The sequence below is a fragment of the Camelus dromedarius genome, chromosome 36 (assembly GCF_036321535.1).
Source record: "Camelus dromedarius isolate mCamDro1 chromosome 36, mCamDro1.pat, whole genome shotgun sequence".
Taxonomy (NCBI): domain Eukaryota; kingdom Metazoa; phylum Chordata; class Mammalia; order Artiodactyla; family Camelidae; genus Camelus; species Camelus dromedarius.
The window spans coordinates 3,105,262-3,132,368 of record NC_087471.1 but is presented as its reverse complement, the minus strand read 5'-3'; the positions used below and the strand labels follow the sequence as shown (position 1 = coordinate 3,132,368).

At 39.3% G+C, this 27,107-nt stretch overlaps 1 non-coding gene and 1 pseudogene across 1 annotated transcript; one reads left to right on the top strand and one right to left on the bottom strand.

Moving 5' to 3' along the window:
* Nucleotides 1-3,782: 3,782 nt before the first annotated feature.
* LOC116149926 (small nucleolar RNA SNORA18) lies at nt 3,783-3,911 on the bottom strand. Its single transcript, XR_004133544.1, has one exon. It is a non-coding gene; the product is annotated as a small nucleolar RNA SNORA18 (small nucleolar RNA).
* A 1,772-nt stretch (nt 3,912-5,683) lies between these two features.
* The window catches only part of LOC105094542 (protein ILRUN-like), a 34,789-nt pseudogene continuing 13,365 nt past the window's right edge, over nt 5,684-27,107 (top strand).

The following is a 27,107-nucleotide window of genomic DNA, read 5'->3' as shown; positions in this document are numbered from 1 at the left end:
TTTTTTACATATAGATCTCTAATTGTTCCAGCACAATTTGTTAAAGAGGCAGTATGTTTTTCCCCACTAGATTATCTCTGTACTTTTGTCAAAAATCAATTGTCTATATCCATGTGGGTCTATTACTAGACTCTGTTCAGTTACATCGGCCTGTTTGTCACCTTGATGCCGATACCACACTCTCCTGATTACTAGTTTTGTAATCAATCTGGAAATCAGGACGCTTTCATCCTCTTTGTTCTTTTTTAGAATTGTTTCTGTTGTTCTGGGTCTTAGGCATTTTCATGAGAATTTTAGAATTAGTTTTTCAATTTTTACAGAAAACAAAACAAAATCTACTGGAGTTTCGACTGGGAGTATATTGAGTTTGCAGATCAATTCAAGGAGAATTGACAACTTTACAATAGCAAATCTTTCCACCTTTGCACAAGCTATATTTCTCCATTTATTTAGGTCTTCCTCAACTTCTCTTAGCAATGATTTTTCATTTTTTTTAATGTACAGAAGCTGTATATCTTTTGTCAGATATTATCTGAAAATATTTCATAGTTTTGGATGTTACCCTAAATGATTTTTTAAATTTTAATTTCTAAATCTTGGTTGTTCTTATACAGAAAGTGGTTGGTGTTTTTTATTTATTTGTTTACTTTTTTGGTAGAGGTGAACGGTAAATGTGGACCACATGTAAGTCTTCTATATTCTTTTTTTAAGAACTTTTAAAATGTAAAAACAAAAAATTTATGACCATCCTTCATGGAAACAGGCCTTAAAATTAATAAATCTAGTAGTTTTATTGCAAACAAAAATATAAAATAACTCTTATCTCCCAGGCTGTACAAAAACAGATTGTAAGCCAGATCTGGCACGTGGGCTGTGGTTTGCTTACTCTTAGAGGATAATTGATTTTGTACATCGATCTTGTATTTTGCAAATACTCTAAACTTGCTTATTCTTGTAGCTTTTTTTTTTTTTTTTTTTGGTAGATATTGACATGACTGTTCTTGACTAAACATTAGTCAGGCTCTCCAGGCCCTCTAGGCCTCGATCTTGGAATCTATCCTTGTCAGGCAGGCTTACGATGTTCCGAGTAGCAAGAATTGCTATGTCAGTTTGTAGAAAACCCCTTAGCCTTGATAGCCAATCATTCTAGATACCTGGTCAAATTCTTCATCCCCCATGTGGTATCTGACCACTCCGGCCTGCCTTCAGCCAGACTTCTGGCAGATCAATTTAGCAAAAACCTGCCTTACCCCTGATGTTTCCTCTCAGTAAATTTCCATTCACTGAGCACCCCCACCACCGCTCCTTGGCTATAAACGCCCACTTGTCCATGCTGTATTCAGAATTAACTCCAGCTCTAGCCTTAGGGCTCTCGTCCTTACTGCAACAGTTCCCGAATAAAATATGCTCTTATTGCTTTAACTTCTGTCTAACGATGGTTATAATGATACGATCAAATTTTCTACACAAATAATCATACTGTCGGCAAAGTTTTATTTTTTATTTCCAGTGGGTTCCCTTTCCTTCTTTCTTTTTCTTTCTTTCTTTTTCTTTCTTTCTTTCTTTCTTTCACTTGATTGCACTGTATAGATAGATACGTAGGTAGGTAGGTAGGTAGGTAGGTAGGTAGGTAGGTTGGTAGGTAAGTAGCTTGATAGGTACATAGATAGATATGTAGGTAGGTAGGTAGGTAGGTAGATAGACAAATAGGTAGATAGCTAGTTAGATTTATTATGAGAAATTAATTCATGTGATTACAGAGGTTAAGTCCCAAGGTCTGCCATCTGCCAGTTGGATACCCAAGAGGATCAGTGCTATAATTTAGTCAGGGTCTGAAGGCCTGAGAGCCAGGGAAGCTGACAGTGTAAGTCCCAGTCTGAGGGCAAGAGAGACCAATGTTCCAGCTCAGCAGTCAGGCAGAGAGACCTCAACTTCCTCCACCTTTTTGTCCTATTCAGGCCAACCTCAGTGGTTGGATGAGCCCCACCCATACTGGGGAGAGCAATTTGCAGATGTTAATCTTATTCAGAATCACTCAGATTAACATGTGACTCGATATCTGGGCTCCCCCTGGCCCAGTCAACTCTTAAATTTAACCACACGTTGTCCAGGTCTATAAAAGAGAGATTCATTCACCTGTCAATTCTTTAAGAGTGCTTATTTACGCAACCTGGAACCTGGCCTGGTGGGACGCATTAGGAATAGAGTAGCAGCATTCTGTTTATCTATTGCTGTGTAACACAGTAACCCAAATTTTGTAGCCTTAAAACAACTACTTTAATTTGCTCATGGCTCCCAGGGCCCAGGAATCTGGAAACTTCAGAGGAACCCGTCTTAGGGTTGGGGCTTCGTGATTACATTGAACAAGTTGAGGTGTAAATGGTGATACTGGCATAAATGGTGATATTAACTAACAAGAGTTCCTGGTGAAGCTTCCTCTTAAATCTCAAAGAGTCTGTTCGGCATCGTGGGACCGTCTGGTGGTCTGGAGGGTCATCAGCCCCATGACCTTCTTTATCTGATCAGACTCATCAGGTGCCAGAAGGAACTTCGGAGGGTCTGGTCACTCCCCTGAGAGTATCGTCCGGTGACTCCCTTCCTGGGGGAGTGACTCAGAATCCAAACATGACTGTAAGTTTCAGTTGCCAGAGAAAGGTGAAACAAACAGGATAACCAATCAGTTCAGCTTTAACAACAGGCCTGGGAGCCGGGAGCTGTGTCAGTCAGTCAGGTTTGCTGACCATTTTCGAAGCAAGCGGTGAGCGTAAAGCTAAGAATTTGTTAACCTAAGTGTGGCCATTCTGTTATTTCTCCTTCAAGCATGCCATCACTTACGAGTGTCACAGCCCAGAAGCAGTGGAGGTGCCTGGCGGAGTCGGGCCTCCCGGGCCCCAGTCTGCTGGTGCTGCCGCTGCTGCCGCCGCCCACACAAACGTGGCTCCCTCATGGAGCTGCACGGCAGAGCCTGGGCCGCGGGCTCCCCGGCTCTTTCATGGCGACAGTTTTGCTGATGCTGAGAGATCAGGGAGTCACCAGTGAGAAAGAAAAGAACACAGTTCTGGGCTGCTGTCCTAAAATGCTATGAGAAATCCCCAGAGAGGAACAGGAAGAAACTAAGGGAGGTGGGATGTTCCAGGCTACGGGGACAGTTGCTCTGGAGTTCTAAATCCACCATTCTTACTTCCACAGTTCCCAGTCTGTTCACAGTAGGCTCCTAACAGTCCACCTTTCAGGGATTCACTTTAGGGTAATCATTCTTTGTTTTTTGTTTTTTTTCTTCTACAAAAAGTGTAAAGAACTTTTTAATTGTGTAACGTAGGCAAAATTATTTAAGTCAATAAAATTTTTATAAGAGTTTCACATGTTCTGCGACACTCCACTGCCCATCACTTTAATTCCCCCAGTGTTCGAGTTGTAATCTGCAACATAGCCCTTTCAAAAAGAATTTTTGCTCAGTCAACAGTTGTCATGTCGGTCAGTCCATGATTCTTTTAGTTGGGGTTCTTTGATCTCCATTGGAACATGGACACACTTCAAAAACTCCTCATCTGTAATCTTTGGGCTCCAATTTCCCTGAGCAGTTTACTTTAGGACTATATTTGGGGTCAGGGAAGTTTGACCTGCCTGGTTTTGAATTTTAGACACCCACTAAACATGCATTAAGTTCAAATCATGTTTACGCCTAATCTTATCACACCCTAGAACGGCACTGATCATTGGGATACGCCAATACCTAAGATAAAAACGTTTGACAGTTATTTTTTTCATCGTTTATTTAGCAGCTCTGTCTTGGAGTTCTTTCCCAGAGATCTAACATGTAGTTCTTTGAGAAAAGGAAACCATATAGTTACTTTGAGATGTTTCCAGTGATGTGGGTCTATAGAAGAAGCATCACTGGGCTGGCCCTCAAGAGTGGTAACCATTCTTAACATAAAACATAGTTGGAAATGACACATTTTTAAACGTCAGGGGCTGGAACTCAGTTGGAAGAACGATGAGGACACCTGTGTCACTTACATGAGATGCCGCAGGTCACTGAGCAGCCTCAGGCTGTAGAACCCCCCTGCTCTGCTAAGAGGTCACTGGAAGCAAAGCCTGTGATGAAGGAAAAAAAAAAAATCCCCTGGGGCCAGTTGTAGCTCTGTTGGCCGTGGGTCCTTTCTTGTGTGTTCGTGTTTTATTTCATGTCTTGAAAGGGATGCTGGCCATCTGAAGCTCAATCCTTTCCTTCTGGAGATAATTTTATGCCCCCTGGTTTGGGAGGAAGATTGATTCTGGGCTCAGAGGAAAATGATCTGTCCTGCATGAAATACGGCCGTGGGAAGAGGCCAACACAACAGCAAGAGAGATGCACTGCGGCTCCTCCACTCCTCCCGCCTCATCTGCCCCTCCCCTCCGCGATGGGGGTGCCGGCTTCAACTCAGGTACCTGGCACCCTGGCTGGAGCTCTCTGCGCGCGTCTGGCCACCCCGGGTTGGGTGGGAAGGTGACTTGAGAACACCCTGGCCCCGGCTGCATTTCTGCTCCTGTGGGTGATCTCCTCGCTCTCCTTTCCCTGTGGTGATCCCAGAAGTTTCCTTCTGTGGAAGGCACTCTCTGACTGCTGGAAACACAGTGATCCGGAGGCTTATTTCATGACTTCCGCCCCAATATCATAACCTTGTGTCAGAGTTCTGAGGAAAACTGATGATCAGCAAAGAAACTAGAAATCAAATGTCACTGAAGAAAGATGGCTCTTCCCCGGCAAATTCGATGTAGACTCCAACTAGAGGTTTGCACACCTGTAACTGCAGAATACACTTTCCAAGGACGCACGGAGAGGTGCTATCTGGACTGGGGCATCCATCGCGTTATTTATATCGAGGGTCTCCCAGGAAATTTCTGCTTCTATTTTCTGCTTTGGTTGTGACTCTTCTCTCCAGAGGTGCAAGAATTAAAAGGAACGCTTAGGAAATTCTGCTCCAAGAACTTGCAAGAAAGTTATTGTTGGCCAAAATTCACCTTCCAATTAACAAAAAGGGAATACAGGGGCTTGTTAAAAATGTAACCTCAATAAGAGACATGAGGTGAGACAGAATGCTCAAATGACAAAGACACATAGAATCTTGCAGGACCCTTTAATTCCTGAGGCTCTCATGTTTGTACACAGGGCAGGTGATGAAGCAGAGAAAAATCTTTCCTACTTGGTAATGAAGGCCAGTCTCCCAAGGACCTTTTCTTCCAGTAATTGGTCACCTGCTCCCTCATTACTGCATTTCCTCACAAGTAATAAGGCTGAAATTCTTTAGGAATAGTCTGTGGGGGTTTAATGCCTCCCAATCATTTTGAGTCTGCGACTTCATAGAGCAGAGAGCTGAACAAATGAGGAGATTGCTCTTTGGAGCTCAGCAGGCAGAGGCCCGAAGCACTTTAAGACACCGCAGGACCAACATCGCAGCGTTTGCTGCGCCCCGTACCCGCTCCCCTCTGCTTCCTAATTTGGCCCTGCAGCTCCCACCACGCCACACGTACACCGGCGCTGGATTTCCTGGAGCGACTGTCAACTCTTGCTGTAAAACTTATTCCAAACTCAGTACCTCCTGGATCATGAGCATGATGTTTGGAAGTCAAGAGAGGCCCAGGCCTCCACCTCCACTGACTTTGCTCTGCTGTCTGGCATGACGGCGGCCGGTCTAAACCCGATATGCCAAAGCTGGTGGCAGGTGTGATGCTGCCCGAATCCCTGGTGATGACTTATAGACTCTTGGGAGATTTCATGTCCACCCACCATCCTTCGTTAGAGACTCTGCTCTGGTTACATGAACCAAAGTTAATTGCACTCAAGTACGGAGGATATAGCTCAGTGGTAGAGTGAATGCCTAGTGTGCACCCACCAAGTCCTGGGTTCAATCCCCAGCACCTCATTAAAGAAATAACTAAACCTACTTACTTCCCAAAACAAAGTTAATTGTATGCTAAACAGCATTATGTGCAGTAGGCAAGAGCTCAAATATATATATATATATATATATATTTCCCTCCCAAAGTATCTTTTGTTTTGTTTCTACACTTTTTTACTGAATTATAGTCATTTTACAATGTTATGTCAAATTCCAGTGTAGAGCACAATTTTTCAGTTATACATGAACATACATATATTCATTGTCACATTTTTTTTTCGCTGTGAGCTACCACAAGATCCTGTATACATTTCCCTGTGCTACACAGTATAGTCTTGTTTATCTATTCTACATTTTGAAACCCCAGTCTGTCCCTTCCCACCCACCTCCCCCTTGGCAACCACAAGTTTGTAATCTATGTCTATGAGTCTGTTTCTGTTTTGTATTTATGCTTTGTTGGTTTTTTTTTTTTTTGATCCAAAGTATCTTTAATGAAAAGAATGCAATGCTTTCCAACTTTGCAACGCCTGGGGGAAAATGTTGAACATGGTTACTTAACAAGGGTAGATATCCCTTCCCAGCAACATAATGTGTCTAAACTAAAACTAAAATAATTCAAAATCACGTCAAGCCCTTTGGTAAATAATTCCCCGATGGTCATTAGTATTGGTAGGTTCCTGAAATGTTGTTAAGTGCTTAAGTTTCGTTAAGACGATCAAATTATTAAAATGCATATGCTGGCATGATTCACACAGTAAGCTGGAACCAGGAAGAGACAATTCTCCTCATATGAAAACTTTCATTGTCCCCAAATGACTCTCAGAAATCAAGGAAGACTATTCTTAAGCAAAAGCAGTAAATGACTGCATCTAAGATGAAAGAAGGTGCAATGCTGCCTGGGGACTATAGGTGGCAGTGTGCAGTGCAGCCTTGGGGGTGGGGGTCCACTGGGGGCAGTTTCTTTTTTTTTTTAATTAAAGTGTAGTCAGTTTACAATGATGTGTCAATTTCCAGTGTACAGCATCATGTTTCAGTCACACATCTACATACATATCTTCCTTTTCATAGTCTTTTTCAATGGAGGTGACTATGAGATAACTCTGCTTGTTTGGGTTGTCCCCATGGCTCAAAGTCAGCAACGAATTGTTTGACATTTTGCTCTGCTTTTGTAAGTACATTGAGCCAATGTATGATTTCTTGGAGACATTAAGTGATCTAAATCTCTTATTCTTTTCCCTTCCTGGAAACAAATCCCCTAATATCTTTGGTTTTAAGTCCAAACCTAGACAGTAATGTATGTGGCCCCTAATTACAAAAGCCAGAGCCATGAGGTCTTTGCTGCCTAGCTGTTTTTGAGCTGCAGATAACGGAGTAAGTGATGTCGTCCAAGAAAAAGGAGCAGAAGGACCAGCAGCCGAGCAGCCTGCTAAGTGGGTTGCAGCTAGAACTGACCCCTTTCCGCGGCATTTTTACGTTAGATGCTCAGGGAGGGCTCACCATCTCTCCTCTAACTACATCCCCCTCCCAGGGTGTCAGTGTAAGAAACATGATGTTCAGCTTGGCCAGTAATTGGTCCTCACATGTCACGAGGATGCTGGGAGATTAATGAGACAATAAACAGGAAACAATCCCAGATCTTTGGAGACAGGCACTTTATAAATTCCCATCCCTGGGAGGGGCCGTTGGTCCTCTCCTTGGCACTTAACCATTGGTTCCATTATGGCTGGAGGCGTATGTCTTTTATGATCTTAGATACCTTTCCCAGGCCGTGCGTGCAGACTCGCATTTGTTTGTGTCCCCCGAAGTGTCCGTTGAATGTTTGGTGTATAAATGTAGAGCCAATTAAATCAGAGACACTGGAAATAGCCCCGGAAGGCTAACTTCTTCAGTCCTTTAGCATGTTCCCTGACGTCACTCTATGTCAGCATCACAGAAATGAACTTACTCCTGCGCTCCGGAAACGTTACACATCGCGAAAATCTAACCAGGTTTTCAGAAAGCAGCGTAAGTTTCTGAATTTCAGAAAGGCCTAAACTGTTTTAACTCTCATCCTAAATAGAATTGTGAGGGAACTAGTGGGAGACCCCAGGAATTCCCTTAGTGTCCCTCGGTCATCTCTGCTTTCCCCGATCATGGGTTACACTACTGAACAATTAATTGTTGGGCCTCCCAATCACATTAACTATAAGTGCCTGGCCAAACTGTATAGACATCTTCACATAAAATTGCTTCCTTTTGGAAAATTAAATACTGATATGAAATATCCATGTTTTGTTGGCTTGTAAATGATTTTATGGGGCTACAAAGAGAGAAAATATGTTAAATCAGGTATTAAATATAGTGTTTTATTTTAGAGGTTTTTGGGCAAGATTTAAGTTTGTTTGTTTGTTTGTTTTTTTCATCGTAGAGGGTATTAAGATACGTGTGTATAAATGGTATGTCGGTGCTCAGTCACCTTGCTGCAAGATGCCTCTACTTTCCTAATTCCTGATATCAAAGCTGCACTATAAAATAAATAAGCTACAAAGACATATTGCACAGCTCAGGGAATATAACCAATATTTTATAATAATTTTCAATGGAGTATAATCTATAAAATTTCTGAACCACTGTGTTGTCCTCCTGAAACCAATATAATATTGTAAATAAACAAAACTTCAATTAAAAAAAAATTTTAAAAGCTGCACTAAATTTGGAATTTAATTCACGTGATGTGCCCTGCCAACAGCAAGTTTAAAGTTCTGGAATTTTGAGGTGTAAGTTCCTTCTAACTTCTGAAGTCTCTGATGTCACACGAGTGAGCAGAATCCTCCAGTGATAGCACGGCCGGTGTTGCTAAATTAAGACTGAAAAGGAGTAATCTTGCTGACTACTTCCAGCTAATTCTCAGAAACGTAAAAGGAAGTTTAGAAGAATTTTCAGTTTTACTTAATTATCTAAGAATTGTATTTACTTTTTTTTTTTCCATATAAGATGCTCTAATAGCCCTGGAGCGGGCAGGGAGCCACAGCCCCACCGTGGGAAACGCTTCTCTAAAGATCCCACTCCCTTCCAGAACTAGCACGGGGTGGGGGCGTCTTTTCACACTGGCTCTCATGATGGGGCCTGATGCACACATTTGGCTCCTAAAGGCGTCTCATCTCTGCAGGATCCCAAGTACCAGCTGTGACCTCCAGTGGGACTGTAGCTGGACACTGGGCCTCACGTGGGCATGGGCTTAGTGTGGACACTGGGCCTGGCAATGACACTGGATCAAAGCGATGAGAATGAACATCCTTCATTGTTCTTGATTGCAGGGGAGAGCGGTCAATACCTCACCATGAAGTGTATTCGCTGTAGGGTTTTTGCAGACGCTCTTTATCAGATTGAGGCCCTTTACAAGGCGAGGTTTGCTGAAAATTCTTTTTTTTAACCATGAATGGATGTTGAATATTGCTGAATATTTTTTCTGTATCTCATGAACTAATCATGTTTTCTTTTTCTTACTTAATCTCTTCATATGATAAATTATATATATATTTTTTTCAAATACAGACCCATGCTTGCAATCCTGGGATGAATCCCACTTGGTCATTTTATCTTTATCTAAAAGAACTCCCCTCTGCCATTCTATCGCCTAACCAAACTGCAGTTATTAAAATTGAAGCCCATGCTAGAAAAATAACCTGAGTGCCAGAGACCTGCTCTAGCAGACTTCCATGCTAAACCAGCCTGCACTAACGCTGTTCCAATATGCAGCCTGAATGAGCTCCGTAAGACTGACTCTAATCAAATTGTGTATGATAACTTATATAAAAGACAGAATCAGGCATCTGAGCTGGAGGAACAACGTTGTGACCAATGAGAATGCAAATTTATATTAAACAAGGACTCACTAAGGGCCTGGAGAGCTGCTTAGTTCTTCCTGAGTCCTTAAAAATGCCCTTACTGAAAGCTCCACATCCCGGAGTTAACCATGGCCCAGAACAAGTAATCCAAATTGTGAAAGGGTATTGGTGGGGCACCTGCTCAAAGGTCACCAGGTTGGTTTACGACCAATGCCTGGTTTGTCAAATCCATAAGCCTGGAAAGACTATTCAGGCATTAGATGGAGGATTCGCACCACCTACTGGGCCACTGAACACTTACAAATGGATTGCATCCAATTGCCTTCTGCAAACAATATGGTCTTGTAATTGCATGTTCTCAGAATGGACTGAAGCCTCTCCATGCAGAAGGGCGGGCACCACCACTACGGCTAAGAAACTTTTAGAAAATGTATTTATTATGGGATGTCCCCAGTGAAGTCTCCAGTGATGAAGGGAACTCATGTCACTGGACAAAAATATTTAAGCAAATAAGGTGCTGCTGACACAGTGGTATTGCCACTGTCCAGGCCACCCTCAGTCATCTGGTAGAGCAAATGGACAAATGGCAGCACTCTTCAAAACACTGAGACTTTTGGGGGGGCAAAAATGGCAAAATGGACGGAAGAAGTGTAGCTTGGCAATTGAGTGGAAAAGGGAAAGAAACAGCAAAAGAGGGACATTTAGAGTTTTACAAAACAAAAGAAAACCAAAGAAATTAAGGCCACTCAATATTTTCCCCCACCAAAAACAACAACAACAAAACTCACCAAAAAAAAATTTTGCTAAAGTATCTGGACTTGGCTATACTGACAGATAAAGAAGCCTTTAAATTAAGAATCTTGTAAAACATCCCAAAGCCACAGAATCAGCAAGGAAAAGATTAACTAATCCGTGCAGAGTTAGTGCAAAGTAATTAGAAAACAAAATTCAACACAGATCAATGGAAGAAAATCTCTCCTTTACAGACACAATAATGGGCAGAACAGAGCTGTAAGGTCACATTGTACATGGAAATGCATATGTGTAAGCAAGCATCGAGGTGTATTTAAAAAAAGACTTGAATCAGAAATTCAAAAACAATTTGACACAACATTGTAAAATGACTATAACTCAATAAAAAAATGTTTAAAAAAAAGAGAAAATGGAAGAAAATGGTTGAAGAATACAATTCTGTTATTTGAAATGATTGAGAAATGAGGTATTTAAATAAATCACATTTTGACTTATTTAAAAAAAAAAGAAATTCCAAAACAAAAAACAGAAATGAACAAAAACCAAAGCAAGGAAAAAAGAATTGATAAAAAATCAGGAAAGAAATGAAGTGAAAAACAAATTTAATTACATTTGGTAGAGAAAGAACATAGAAATAAGAAATAATATGATAAAAAAATTGTAAAATGTTATGACAACGTTAAGATTAAGCCTGTCTTATCAATAAATATAAATGGACTTAACTATTACAAGGAAGAAAAAGTATTTCCAATTTGGCTCATAAAGACCCAGTTATACGCTCTATGCAAAGAGACTAAAAACAAAATAATGAACAAAATTATACAAAATACAAGGAAGCAGAGAGAGCAATTAACCTACCAGACAATGTAGAATTCAAGCCAAAAAGCACTAAATGTAACAAAGAAGCATACTTTTCTCGTACTAAAAGCCACAATTTGCAAAAATACAATGCTAATAAGTATTATGTATCAAATAATATGGCAAACGCCATTATAAGGCAGAAACATCAGGAAATGGAAGGAAACATGGACAGAAACAGGAGACCTTATTACACTACTCCCAGTACAAGACGGACCAAGTGGACAAGCAGTAGATAGGAAGACAGAAGGTCTGCACCACACCCTAATATGGGAGCTCTCGTGGGTACACGTAGAATTCTACACCCTAATAATGACATGCTCTTGTTTCCCACACGCCATGACATACGCAAAGAAACGAACCACATATTAGGCGAATTCTAATCTGCAATAAAAGCAATAAAACTAGGAATTACAAGCAAAACAGAACGCACGAACGTCCTTCCACTTGGAAATTAACGCATCTCATGTTGAACAAACCTTAGGTGAAAGGAAAACTACAAACTGAAATTGCAGAATTTTCTTAAAACAAAAACAAACAAAAAACAACAACAAAATGAGAACAGCATATACAAGAAAGCAATGAGCAGGGAGACATTAATAGCACTGAAACACTTTTAGCGTTAACATTTAAATAATGGAAGTAATAAATTCCCAGTTCAAATAAATTAGATAGAAACAATAAAATAAATCACAGAAAGCATGAGCAAAGAGATAAAAATGAAAGCAAAAATTAATGGCATGGAGAACCTAAAATAACAGACTTTAAGAGAGAAAAACTCTGAGTTTTTAAAATATTCAGAAATAGACAAATTACTAGCCACTTTGATGAAGACAGGGAGAAAACACAAATATGCAAAATAAGAAATGATAAGGCATCACCACTGAGACATTTTAAAATATCACCAGAGAGTGCTTTGCAGACCTGTATAAAAATTAACTTAAGAGTCTGGTTGGAATGGTTAAGCTTCCCCCTTCATGATTTCCTGAAAAACAAACAAACAAAAAGAAAAAGTTATTCTATTAAAAGCATCAATTCCTCTTGGATCCAAATTCGCCCAAGGAAAGCTCTGGGAGTCAAGCTACAGACAGGTGCCAACGCGTTCCTCTGGGTCTAAGGGGCTTCCTTGGAGAAAAGGGGGGTCTTCTTGTTCTTCAAATAGTTAAACTGACAAGATAATAGTGCCACGTACGTTCGGTTTGGTCACCGTCTCATTTGTTGGAAGTCTGCTGGAGTCCTCCAGAGGAAAAGGAAATAAGGCACCGCGGGAGGGCATTGCCACACCGTGCTGCATTTTTTAAAAGGCTGCTTGATTTTTTTATAGAGACAGAACTAAACTGAATTCCAATGCTGTGGAGGCTGGCAGGACTCCGTGTTCTGCTCTTCAAATAGTTTTGAATATCAATGAAGGATTATGTATTAAACTGTCTGATGGGCTGTTTTATACCTCTGAGCAGGGAGTGCTGCCAGGAAGAGTTTAAGTAAATGTATTCATAGATGTAGGGGGTATAAGAGTTGTGGCTACTAGTGAAGGAGCCCTTTCTGATTAGCTGTCGTTGACCCATCTGGGCGCTGAGGGGCATCCAGGAGCAGACACGCGAAATGACTAGGAGGCCATTGCCTGCACCCAATACTAGTAGACATCCTGGTAATGTACGCCCAGGAGGAATATTTCTTTTCATTGAAACATGCCCTGTCAAACTTTATGAACACAAAAGAATGATCAGCGTTCAAACAGCAATGAGTCATCTCCCAGAACAGCTCGCTCGTACCCTCTGCTCCCAAGTGTCAGCAGAATGAGGTGTCAGAAGGATCCCATGTGAAAGATTGGCACCCGCAGCTGGAGGCAGAGTTCACTTTTACAGTTAATTCATAAATAGAACGGGTTTGGAGAAAAGCAGAGGGGTGGATGTCATGGACAATCAGGGAAACTTAAAAAGATGGCCTTTGCAGTCCATGAACGGAGCCCCGATCACATTCCTGCAGCTTGCGCCGGAGAACTCTGTGTCTTGCTTTACGCCGTCCGGACACAGGCCAAGCCTCTGATGCTCTGTGCCCTTCTCCTCTCCAGCCAGCACGGAGAGTCGTATTGGCAAGGAGGATGAAACCAGAACAGCGCACTAGCTCTGGCTTGACTGAGGGACGTTGTCTCCTGGAACATCTGTCTCCTACAAGCTTTGAAGCACATTAAGTAAGCGAGAAGATTAATGAAAAATTTCAAGACTCGTCTAAGCTACCCAGCCAAGTCAGATCCTTCCGGGGGGAGCTGTCTGTTAAAACAGCACATCCCTCATGGCCGACCGTCTAACTCAACAGCCTCCATTTCCACTTCAGCTCAACTCCAGGCTGAACCACTGGAATCTCACCATCACTCGCAGACGCTTCTGTGGACTGAAGCTTCCTGTTCCTCTCAAGCTATTTTCCACTAATCAGCGTCCAACCTCTTTTTACCCTTGGCCCCTCGGAGGTCTCTCGGTTTCCCTCCACTCTTTACTCCCTGTGATCATGGCCAGTCTGGACCATGGCAGCCAAGTCTTGTCTCCTTCTGGAATTGCTTATCTTTTGACTTCTAGCCATTTCTATCCTCACCGTCCCCAGTCCTGAGTGAACCCTATTGCTCGCCTCTCCATGGTTCTGGGGAAGAAAACTCCCTAAATTTATAAACAAACTGTAGCAAAGTAGGTCCTCTAATTGATCATTTCTAGTATCATTTGTCCCCACAGTTTTGTTCAGTATATAAAAGTCAACCTGGTATTAACCTATAATGAAAAAGAATATGAAAACAATTACATGTGTGTATACGTGTGATTGAAACACTATGCAGTACACCAGAAACTGACACATCATAACTGACCATGCTTCAATTAAAAAAAAAAAAAGTCAACCTGTGTCTTTGAATTCCCTATCACATTTTCCGTAGTAACTCCAATCACACTGTCTTCATATCCTCCTATTCAGCGGTCATCTTCCTGGCTCTCAGGAGATTTCCTAAGGTGAGCATGGCCCCAAACGTGAGTTTCCTCAAATTCCCAACTTCAGAATTGTCATATGTTCTTTTTTTTCTTTATCAGCCCTTTTCATGAGGATGGTCCCCAATAATAACACTTGCTCTTTTCCACAGTTCTTTCACCCCATTTCCTCCTGTCAACTATAAAAATTTGCTCCATCCATTTCCCCAAATAACTTGCGTGTTACGTCCCTGTTCCTCTGTTGACTCCTTCACTCAGCCTTGAAACAAATCACTTGCTTGTACAACACAGGTCTCCATTACCAGATAATGATGCCTTATGTCCACCTCGAAAAACAGAAGAGCTTAAGGTTAACCGCCTTCAGCAAGGTTTTTACACAGAGTTTTAATATTATGTGAACTTGAAAATTGATAATCCATATATGATTGATATAACTCTCTGTTAATCATGAAGGCAGAAGAAACTGTCCTTGGTTATTCTGGGAAAATATAAATTTCTAACAGATACTCAATTTTAATACAAAATTCCTGGGGTAGGTATTATTCAGGCTGTGAAGCTGTTTATCACCAAATGATGTATAATGCTCATTTACTTGTCATTTCAAAAATATGACTTGCTGTTTCAGGAGTAAATATTTTAAAGTACAAGTTATATATTCTGTTTGCTAATTTAATACAAATTTCTTTAGTTTTAAGTAGTAATGGTCATGCAATGAGAAACATCAAAAATTGGATTTTCCAAGAGAATGCATAGCTTAAAAAATGCAAACCGGGAGGAATTAATATTATTTAACTTACCAGGATAATGAATCTTTCCTCAAGAAACATATATTTGTGTTTTTAAAAGTTAAACTTAAAAGTTAAATGTCTCATTCTTAGCAAGGAATATACACAGTAACATTTGCATTTATATAATGGTAAACTTTAAAATCAGTAAAAATTCATTTCTTAGGTTTTCAACTAATGTGAATTTATTGACTGGAATGCAAACTGATGAGTGATATTCCCCTTAAAACGTTTCTGTTTTTAATTAGCAATTCTAATTTTTCTTTTTCACTTTTATTCTCCTTTCTCATCCCACTATTATTCAAATTTCTTAGGTTAGTAGAAAGTGTTTTTTTTTTTTTAAATACTCTTTCTGCACTTGATTGTTAAATCCAGGAGAACTGTCCCTTGTTCTCTTTATTTGAATGACTATAGGTTTTTACTGTTGAGATTTTACTATAGGTTAAAAGATGAATAAAAGAAGCTTTTAACATTAGGGTTAGGGTAGGGCTTCCCCTATGTTTTGGGGATAAGCGTTTCCCCTAGGACTGTACAATTTTCTGCATAGCTGTAATGATTCCCAAATCTGAATAAGAATTGAGTGGCATGGAATTCATGAGATTTTTTTTCTATATTTTTAAAATACAGAAAAATCTAAAGATGAATTTTTGAAAATGTATTTTAGCTGTTTGAAAAACTCTAATTTAAGTTGACCAGTTAAAGTAATTCTGTATAACCTATAGCATTTGTGTTCCAATTCCATTTGCATTGTTCAGGAATACGTGTGTGTGTGTGTGTGTGTGTGTGTGTGAGACATGTGTCTATAGGTGCACGTTTACTTCCAGATGTACCCCCAAATGATCCCAGTGAGGGGTGAGGCACGGAGCCAAGGCCCAGTGTGGGACACAGGAGGTGCCTGGCAGAGCCGAGCAGCCTGGGCACCTAGGACAGAAGGGGCACCGGACAGATTTCTCTCCTGAGGCACAGAGACAAAGCAACAGTCATCCGTAGGCTCATGGGTGCAGCAAACACGACTGCTCTAATCACCTGAGCTTGGGACCAAGTGGCCCTCTCTGGGTCGTTTGAGGAGCAAATTTCAATCTTGCTCTTTTAGGTAATTTGCAAAATTGTTAAGGGGAGGAAGAGTTCCTCCAAAAGAAGATGGTTCTGGGGCCACCTGGTGAACTTCAGGGTCCAATGACCCCCCATTCCAGGGCTCTCAGATGTCCACCTGCAAGCCCGCAAAAAAACAAAGCACATCTTTTTCTGACGCGTGTTTGCCCAGGCAGAATTAACAGCCTTGGGAAATGGCGAACCTCACAATAGCTCAGGCTGACTTGTCTCAGCCCACACGTGCTCCTTATCAGAGTCATAAATCCCACTGTCCCTTCATGGACCCGAACTAGCTTACCTGCCCCACAACCAATCAGAATCTTGTACACGAGCTGATCCCCCAGCTCCCAAGCCATTGTGTTCACCAAACTCTTCCCCATAAAAGACCCTGAGCCTTCACCACTGGGGCACACACGGGCAGTGTACCTAACAAGCTCCTTTTCTATTTTCATCCTTTGTCTCTGGCAAATTCTTGTACCACCCTCGGGCCAGCCTGCCATGTCCCACAACAGTGATGGCGTAACAGGAAAGAGCCCAAGAGGAGTGCTCTGGGCGTCTGGGACAGACTCTCTCACACGACTTGAGTCACCATCCACAGAACGTGAAAGCCAAAAGAAGGCAACGCCGGACCCCTGCTAATGTGCAGTGTGCACTGATAGTAAGAGAAACAGTCACTTCAAATCGTGAGACACTGGTTAAATGGCTTTGACGTGGTCTGCTGACTTTCCCTCCATCTGGTGTCCAGGTCTCAGCCAGACTCTGACCAAGTGACCTTCCTGTGACAGGCAGTGGCCGGGCCATCCCTGCCCCACACCCTGGCCATCCTGCTAGTGCTACTGAACTTTGTCTGCACCCTTCAGAGTCCATCACTCTTTCCACCTATTTCACTCTATTTATGAAGCCAAGGCATGGTGATTTATTTTCTCCTTCCACATGCATTAATAATAATGAGCCCTTTACATATTTATTAAATCAGACACTTTTTTGAGTTAGAAAGGATTATGAATGGCGCAAACCTGTCACAGATTGATATCAAGGCAGAAAGGATCCTGAATATTTCATAACTTAAAATTTCTTTTAATAGGGAGGAAATAATATTCTTCAAATATATTTATCAATATAAGGAACTAGAAATGGCAATGACATATTTCCTCATTTTACTTTCAAGCAGCCATTTTCAATAGATTTTATTAGTTTTACTATAAAAATATGATAATTATACATCATAAAAATATAATGGAATATGAAATATAATATTGAGGATATGGACTCACTATAGAGAAGACGGTACATCAGAAGTGACTTTTCCAGCCTTTCCCTACACCCAACACTGCAGCCATGTCCCACTCACACCCAATAGCATCATATTGACACATCTCTTATCTTGCTTTATTTGTTTGTTTGTTTGTTTATTAACTTAAACAACAGAAATTTATTCTCTGACAACCCTGGAGGCTAGAATTCAGTAGGACGAGTTCCTTCCAAGGCTGCGAGGGGAAGTTTGTTCCAGGTTTCTCTCTTAGCTCCTGGTGACTTGCTAGCAACTTTTGGTGTCCCTTGGCTTGCCGACACACGAGCCGTATCACTGCATTCATGTTCGCATGGCATTCTCCCTTTGGGCATGTCTGCTTCTGTGTCCAGATTCCCCCTTTTTATTGGGGCACAAGTCATATTGATTTAGGGTCCCACCTTTCTCCCCTATGACCTCATCTTAACTATATCTGCAGTGTCATATGGGTACCAAGGGTTAGGACGTCAGCGTCTCTTTTGTTGGGGGGGGACACGATTCAACATATAATACTTAGTCACTTTTAAGGAGAGAATAGAGCTGGTGAACAATGCATCACCGAGCTGACCTGAGTTGCCAGGGCACTGAGCACCAGTGGGCAGGCTTCTCCCAGATGTAGCAATCAGTCCTCCTTGGACAATGGTCAGAGCACGTGTGGGAGTGAAAGAGGGCAAATGCTGTCATGTGTGGTGACGATGGGACTCGGGACAAGAAGTCTCCTGAATGTACAACCTAAGGTAAAATCTTAGCCATGAAAATCCCTAATAAAGTGGGCAAAAAACTTCTACTTGAACTTGATCTCCCGAACTTCACTTGGGGAAGTCGTTGGCTGTGACCAACTTTATTTAAAGCATGAATATGCATATGTGTGTTATTTGTGTGTGCATGTGCGTGTGGGGATGTATGTAGACACACAGACATATGATGATATGTCTGCGTACACACCTGTATCTTTACACGTGGTTCCTTTCTGTTCTTGAATATCCATTGATCTCTAATTGCTGCATTTTTACTCATGATGATATTGGCTCCAGTCCTCTTCCAACTGGCCGTGGCAGGGTTGGCTGTCTTGCAGTTCCAACATAAAAATGTTTGACTACTGGCAATGTTTTTGGTCATTGACAAGGTTTGGGTTTAAGAAAAATTCAGGAGTCAGGGTAAGAAAGCCCTGAATTGTAGAGAGTTGGTATGTGGTTTTAACAGCAACCTGGTGGAACTCATGTCAGTTTAGACTGCGGGACACAGAGATAGGCTACACGTGATTGGAGTTTTCAGTTTGCTTTTAGTACTTCAAATTCTCCTTTCTGGCTCTTTTATGAAGTTATTCATAAAGTAGCATCTTCTCTCCCAACTATCATAGTATAGGAAGGCCTTTAAAAAAGTTAATAAACTTCACTTTTTCGAGTAGTTTTAGGTTCAGAGCAAAATTGAGCAGAAAGTACAGAGATTTCTCACATAGTCCCTGACCCTACACACGCACAGCCTTCCCTGCCATCAATATCACGCACCCGAGTTGGACATTGGTGACAATCGATGAACCTACATTGACATATCTTAATCACCCAAAATCCACAGTTCACATTAGGATTTACTTTTGCTGTTATACATTCTATGGATTTGGACAAATGTTTATTGACACATATCCACCATTGTAATATTGTAACAGTTTCACTGCCCTAAAAATTCTCTGTATTCTGCTCATTGATCCCTCTGTCTCCCCTTTTTCCATCTTTCCCTATATCCATCCCCACCGTGGAGGTAATTCAGCCATTTCCTATTCGCATCCAAACTGACACGCTCACTCATGTATTAACGGAATCATAATATACATGATATTTCTTACCTTGTTTTTTATACTTAATAATCTATAATGGAAATATTTTCACATACATACAATTTTTAAAAATATTAACCTTAAAAAAATCCAGCAGACTTTCAGTGAACCTTCCTTCCTTTTTTTTTTTTTTAATTGAAGTACAGTCAGTTACAAAGTGTCAGTTTTTGGTGTACAGCACAATGTTCCAGTCATGTATATACGTATATATTCATTTTCATATTCTTTTTCATTAAAGGTTATTAAAAGTTATCGAATAGTTTCCTGTGCTATTCAGAAGAAACTTGATTTTTTAATCCTTTTTTATATATAGCAACTAACATTTGCAAATCTCAAACTCCCAAATTTATCCCTTTCCACACTCTTTCCCCCGGTAACCGTAAGACTGTTTCTTATGTTTGTGAGTCTGTTTCTGTTTTGTAAATGAGTTAGTTAGTGTCCTTTTCTTTTCTTCTCTTTTTAGATTCCACATCTAAGTGATATAATATAGTATTATAAATACATTACTTTAATGATTAGAGAAAACAAAATAAAAAATTTAAGTAATAGGATGTTGCGTGGAATTTCCTTTTGAACAGCCAAATGACCCATTAGAGCCCATGGCTAAAACAAGTAGGTTCTAAGCAATCCATATTCTAAAGAGAGACATCAGTGTGGGAAAGGGCCCCGCAGCTTACAAGTGGTCATAGGAATCCTCCCTGCCCCTCTCTATGAGTCAAAAACTTCCCACCACACCCCTCTCTTCAGCCTATGCCCAGAGATTACTGATTGAACGGAGATCAGGGATCGGTTGGAAGGGTAAGAGTGAGAACTCTCAGAAGTTCAGTGTTATTTTCTGATCTTAAAATAGACTTTGCAGCTATATGTAGCTATGTAGATAGCACATCTTTTTCCATTCTTTTACTTTGAACCCATTTGTATATTGCATCTTACGAGTGTCTATTCTAAACAGTGTATAGTTGGATCTTATCTCCTTAAATTCAATCTGAAAGTCTCTGTCTTTTGATTGAATGTTTACTCCATTCATATTTAATATTATTATTGATAAGTTTGGATGGACATCTCCTATTTTACTTTATTTTTCCATATGTATTATGTCTTTTTTGTTTTCTCATTTTTCATTTATTAACCTATTTTGTGTTGGGTGAATGCTTTATGCTTTAAAATGTTATTAATTTTTAGAATAATCTAACTATATGTTTTTAACTTAAGTTCTTAGTTTTCTAACGGTTATCATATACACTTAATTTACAATCGTCTACTTCAGAGTCATACTAAATTTATTCCAGGTAGATACAAATACTTCACTCTTACATAGCTCTTGTTGCTATGTATATTTTGTCTATATATGTTATTTTTATAATTATTGCTTATCATTTTATAATTTATTAAAGCTGAGAGAAGAAAAGAGAGCAAGTGTGTACTTCCAGAGTTTGTTATATTAACTTTCTTATTTACTATTTCTGGTTCTCTTTATTTCTTCCTATGGATCTGAGTTACCTATCACATTATTTTCTAGGTCTGATAGAGCTTTGTTCTCAACTTCCTCCTTTTTATTGTTACTGTCAAATACATTACATTTTATGTGTTATAGGTCTAACAATACTATATATACATCTATGTGTCACTTAAGAGAAGAAAGAAAAGGGTGGGAAGGGACAGACTGGGATTTTAAAATGCAGAATAGATAAACAAGATTATACTGTATAGCACAGGGAAATATAAACAAGATCTTGTTGTAGCTCATAGTGAAAAAAAATGGGACAATGAATATATATATGTTCATATATAACTGGAAAATTGTGCTCTACACTAGAATTTGACAACATTGTAAAATGACTATTACTCAATAAAAAAATGTTAAAAAAAAGAAAAGAAAAGAAAAGAAAAGAAAATAGACCAAACCAAACCCAAAGCTAGCAGAAGGAAGGGAATAATAAAGATGAGAATGGAAATCAATGAAATATAAAACAGAAAAAAAATAGATTTTTGAAAATCCATGAAATCAGAAGCTGGCTTTCTGGAAAAAGCTGCAAAATCAATAAACCTCAGCTAGGTTGATCAAGAAAAAAAGAGAAGACATAATTTCCAAAACCAAGAATGAAAGAACAGTATCACTGCAGATGCTGTGGAAATTAAAAGGATTGGTGGGATTATTATTATGAATAACTTTACACCAAAAAAACAGCTAATTGAGATGAAACAGGAAAATTCCTAGAAAAATATCAATTACCAGAACTGATTCAGCAAGAAACAGAAAACAGATAAAAGAAGAAAAAAGGGAAAGACTGATAACTAGTAAGGAAACAGATTCAGTAATTAAAACACCTTGATTAAAAAAAAAGAGAAGAAAGAAAAAGAAATATGCCATTATATTGCCATTTATAATTACATACAGAAATATTTTTACCAATGTTCTTCGTTTATTTTCCCCTGTGGGTTCAAATTACTATCTGGTTTCTCCTGCTTTCCGCCTGAAGAATTTCCTTTGGTGTTTTGTATAAAGCAAATTAGCTAGTAACAAGTTTCTTCAGTTTTTGTTTATCTTGACAATGACTATTTCTGCTTCATTTTTGAAAAATAATGTTAAGTGATAGAAGATTCTTGGATTTTTTTTTTCCTTTTAGTTCCCCAAATATGCTATTCCGTTGCCTTCTTCTCTCCAGTGGTTTTGATAAGAAGTTAACTGTTAACCATGCATTTTCCTTGTACGGATGAGTCATTTTTCTTCCAGTGCTTTCAAGCTATTCTATTTGTGTTTGTTTTTCAGCATATTGAGGATGTCGCACCTGAGTGTAGATTTCAATCCTCCAAACCTACCTCGGGACAGCGCTATTTTCAGCCATGGCAACTATTCCAGGAAGGGCTTTTAGGTCCAGAGAGCAGCTCCTTTGCCCTCTTGATCTTGTTTCTATTTCAGATTGGTTGGGTTTTAAAAAAAATCTCTATTAATCCTAATCTAGGAACTACATCTATTAAGTCACTCAACTTTCCTCACCTGCAAAAATAAAAATAATTGATGTTTCTTCAACTTATCTGTAAATTTTACGGACATTAGAGGGTTAATTGCCAGCACACAAAGCAGTTTTAATATGCTTTCATATGACTGGGAGTGGGATAAACAATTTGAATATACTTTATGTTTTGTCTTTCCATATTTGAACTTTGGAAGAATTTTACAGGTGTTGTAGAACTCTGCCCTTTTTATCATCATTGATTCTAGGGATGTTTTCCCAAATTTTACAATTAGAGATTCCAATCTGCCTTTAGGAAACGACGTGAAACCACTTCCAGTTGAGGCAATTTGCAGCTGAAGCGGTAATTCAGGATTTGGCATATGAAAATTTCAGATGATCCTAGGATGTTCCCCCTGCTATCTTAACTGAAATAATGTTAGCTTGTTTAAAGTGCTTAGTGGCATAGTTTTGTGAAAAAGATCATTGTGGGCAACCCCCAAAAGCAATCACTTTCTTTAATGTGGGGAAACAATACATTCTTGATAGCAGCTCCCAATGTTTTAGCCAGTGTCACAGATGCCCCCATCGTTGTCTACCTGAAAGTAGATTTTTTGCCTTAGGACACCTATGTTAGGGTTTATGCATTGCTCACCCAAGTAAAATACTCAAAGAAAGCACCAATGTTAATTCCTTAAAAAATTAAAATATTATGGCCAGCCTATGAAATACTATGATTTCAAGTGTAATATGAATGGTTGCAACTCTACTGAAGAGTTAATTATTCCATTTAGCAATAAATTTGAAGACGACTCTTTTAGTGTGTGATTGGGTTTTTAACACATTGCAAATAAAAGAGGCTACAAATAAAAGAACAATAAAGTTTGCAAAATAGAATCACAAAGATCTGGATACGTACTTCGTTGGATATGAAGCCACTTATTCATGCAAGTGACAGTAAATGAGGTAAGTCTGTGCTCCAATTACTCAACATGAGATGGTACACAGAAATCATGGTGTCTAGTTGCATCAATGTAAGGTATTTAAAAAATTACTTTTTATTGCCCCTTCATTCCATCTCAGATAATTTAAGATTTTATGCTAGATCATTAGTAATTAATTTAATAGATGTAAAATCAATGCATTGGAATATGTAAACATAAGTAATTTCATCTGCATATCTATTGACTTTTTCCCAAAAGCTTTTATTTTATAAAAAGAAAATTTGGCAACTTCTGTCAATTGTATTTCATTAAATTTTAATAATAATAATAATAATAAATTATTATTATTATAAATAAAATTATTATAAATAATATTATATTATTATTATTATTATTATTATTATTATTATTATTATTATTATTATGCCTCAACTATTTCTTGAAAACCCATCAAATTCCAGGTACACAACACAGAACAGTAATCACAGCCCACACCTGGAAGGCTGATTTTTTTCAGGCATTGCTCTAAGTACTTTCCATGTATTCATTTATGTGGTCCTCATGTTATTATTACCATCACATAAGTAAGAAAACTGAGACGCAGAGAAGCTGAGCAAGTTGTGCAAGGTCACGTAGTAGAACCTGCACACAAACAAGGCTAACCAGGATCTAACTCCAGTTCAGCCCTGCTGATCCTGAAGTCACATGGACTTGAATTTGGCTACGTGCTCTGCTCTGAGGTCTGTAAACTCAGGCAAGACACTTAGGTGCCCCAAACTTCACTTCACTCATTGGCAACATGGGAGTTAATAGCCACAGTAGTGAGAACAACATCCCTCTGGTAACGCTGCTGTGAGACGGGAACAAGTTACTACAGAGAGGGCATTGATCCCATTCTCCAGCATGTTGTTAGTGGTCAACATATGCTTGTCACTATCCTGAAATTTCTTATCTTTCCAAAGTTCTCATGTTGATATTTTGTCAGTAGTTCTCAGTCTTGCAGAAGCCATACCACCTTTACAGGGGATATCAAGTTCTTTGATTTTGAAGACAGCATTTATGACAAGAACACGACCAAGTTAATCACAGTTGTAAAGGAACAGAGGAGTGAATAAGAAATAATCCCTTTAAACACACATACTGATTGTAAAACACATCTCAGTTTCAAGAAAGGCATATATTTATTGACTTTTTCAAGACGTATGCATTACTTATATAAATGAGGATGTTATATTATTTCCAATGGTTATAACCTTATTTTTCTCCGGTCTCATTTTATTATATTAAATCAGTATTAAGTAATCATAGTATTGGCAAATGATCTGGCATTCTTAAGTCTTGTAAAAATGCATGATGCTCAGTATTTAATGCACTTGTCCTTTTCAACATCAAAATAAACATAGCAAAAGCACATTGTAACACTGAAAATTCCATTGAAATAAATAATCTCAATATTCTAAACATAATCTATTATATACAATGCCATAAAAGTCAAAAGTACTCTGTGTATATGTCAGAACTCTTTGAAGGCAAGAGAAACAAAACTCAAGTGAGTTTATGGGAAAAAATGGAATTTATATTTACTTAATTTAGATGTTCAAGAGTGATACATTCAGCTTCAGGAACATTAAAATCCAAGGGTATAAACTTAGTAACCAGTTTCCTTCTCCTTTTTTAAAAAATTCTATTCTTTTTATATGAAGAATTTTAAAATTTCTAAAATATTTTTTTAATTTTAATTTTTATTTGATTTGGTCTCAGAATGGCCTCTGGCAATTCTAGGCCACAGCCATTGGCAGTAAACATTTTGGTCTATCTCCTATTTTATGTTTACATAAAGATTCTATACTTTTGGAAACGTCCTATTAGAGTTACCTGTATTTTTTTAGAACTTCATTTTACGGGAGTTAACTCTTAGTATTTTTAATTTGAGAGCTAATTACTCAACAGAGTGTAAGCATATCTGCTTTATTATTTGTTCAGGAAAGTTTTTGATATGTCTACAGAAAGTATTAGAGAAGGTGTGCAAGATTTGCAATATGAAAAATTGGCCTGCAACTGGAAACTAATCCATTCAATAAAGAATCCAGCCACTGTAGAACTCAATGCATCTGCATAAACGAAAATCAATTGAATTGATTTTGACAGACTTGCTGTACTGACTTCAATTCAAAACTCAATTACACATAGTGCTCCAGAATAAGATAATTACAGTGACCAACAGAACCGGAGTTTTATTTAATTTTGCAAAGGTCTTGCATTGTTTGAGTTTTCAGTGAAATGAAAATGTTTTAATTGAATCACTTACAGTATGCATCTATAATATGCTTAGATTCTGCAAGTACTAAGAAATCTATTCTTCCACTGATGTGAGAAGAATTTAGTTGGACAATTACCAGCACTAATGGTTCTTCTCTTTTTCTCCATATTTGCAGCATGTTCACTTTCCGTCCAAGGCTCCGATGAGTTTTTTGTGAATAATTTGGCATCAACATTCCAGCAGTCTGAAGAGGAAGCGGCTGAGATGCAGGTTTACGAGCTATTTCTCCTGTTTTGGGGAAATCCATGGGAAAGAAGGCAGGTGACGCAATCTTATTGTCTTATAAACATGCTGCTTATAAACACGACACACAGTAGATTCCTTTTGTATCAGATGCATTCAGCACGATACGTAATGTTGCTTAAAATTGCTCCTGGTTTAAAAAAAGAACACAAATCTCTGGATTTCTTGGGCATAGTTCCCTGGAAAATGTGACATAAGCTATGTACTTTTCTAAGTATAAAATGGGGATGATTTGCAACCCAGCTGGCACTTTCTGTGTAAGTGGGGTGACAACACACCTCTGCTGAGACCTAAGATGTTAATGTGGGCCAAATCATGGCCAGTGCAGGAGGAAAGAACCTGGGAAGCCTCACTAAAGGCCCTTGATTATCGAGGAATGTCTTTCCCTTCATTTTGAAAGTTTTGCTCGATATAGGGGTCTTGGCTGATAGGTTTTTCTTTCAGCACTTTGAATATGTCTTTGCAAAGCCTTCTGGCCTTCATTACTTCTGAAAAGGAGTTCAGCATTAATCTTACTGAGATTCGCTTGGTCAGGGGTCAGACCATCCTGAAGTTCAACAATTTGCTAAAAGGCCCGAAAGAGCTCATCCAAGTCGTTTTGCTCACAGTTACGATTTATTGCAGTGAAAGGACGGACTGAAATCAGCAAAGGTAAAAGGCGCGTAGGTCAGAGTTCAGGAGAGTCTAGGAGCACGCTTCCGGTTGCGCTCTCCCAGTTCTCCCAGCAATGATGTACAGCAGCAGGAATACAGTGCTGTCAACCAAGCCTCGGTGTTTGGAAATTTGGAGCGATTTGTTCACATCGGCCTGGAGCACCTGCACAGCTGGCCTTGGTAACTTGGTCCCCAGTGCCTCCAGGGGTAAAAATGGCGCCACCTAGCCCAAAGCCCCCAAGTAAATCACATCACGAGCACACACTGTCTGGCGTGGGCCAAGGCCCCAAGCAAACAAGGACTCTCCTCAGGCAGGATATTCCAAAGGTTTAGAGCTTATCTCCCAGAAGACAGCTGAGGAGCTTCCACTGGAATATGAAGGATTTGAGCAACTCAGGCCTGTTGAGTTAACATTTTATGGCACACATGTGTGCGTGCACATGCGCACACACACACACACACACACCCCCATGAACACCACTGGGTCTATTACATGCAATTATATTTACATAAATAGTCTTCTGTTCCATGGATGGCTTTGTTTTTTAAATATGTCCTATTTTGAATATACTTCCATGTCAGTTTAAATGTGTTAATAGCTACACGGTGTTTCATAGCCCTTACAGTACAGAATATTTCTTGGGAATATTTCTGCACAGACGCACACCAGGGTAGAGTAGTTATTAACATCATAGGACTGGATGCGGG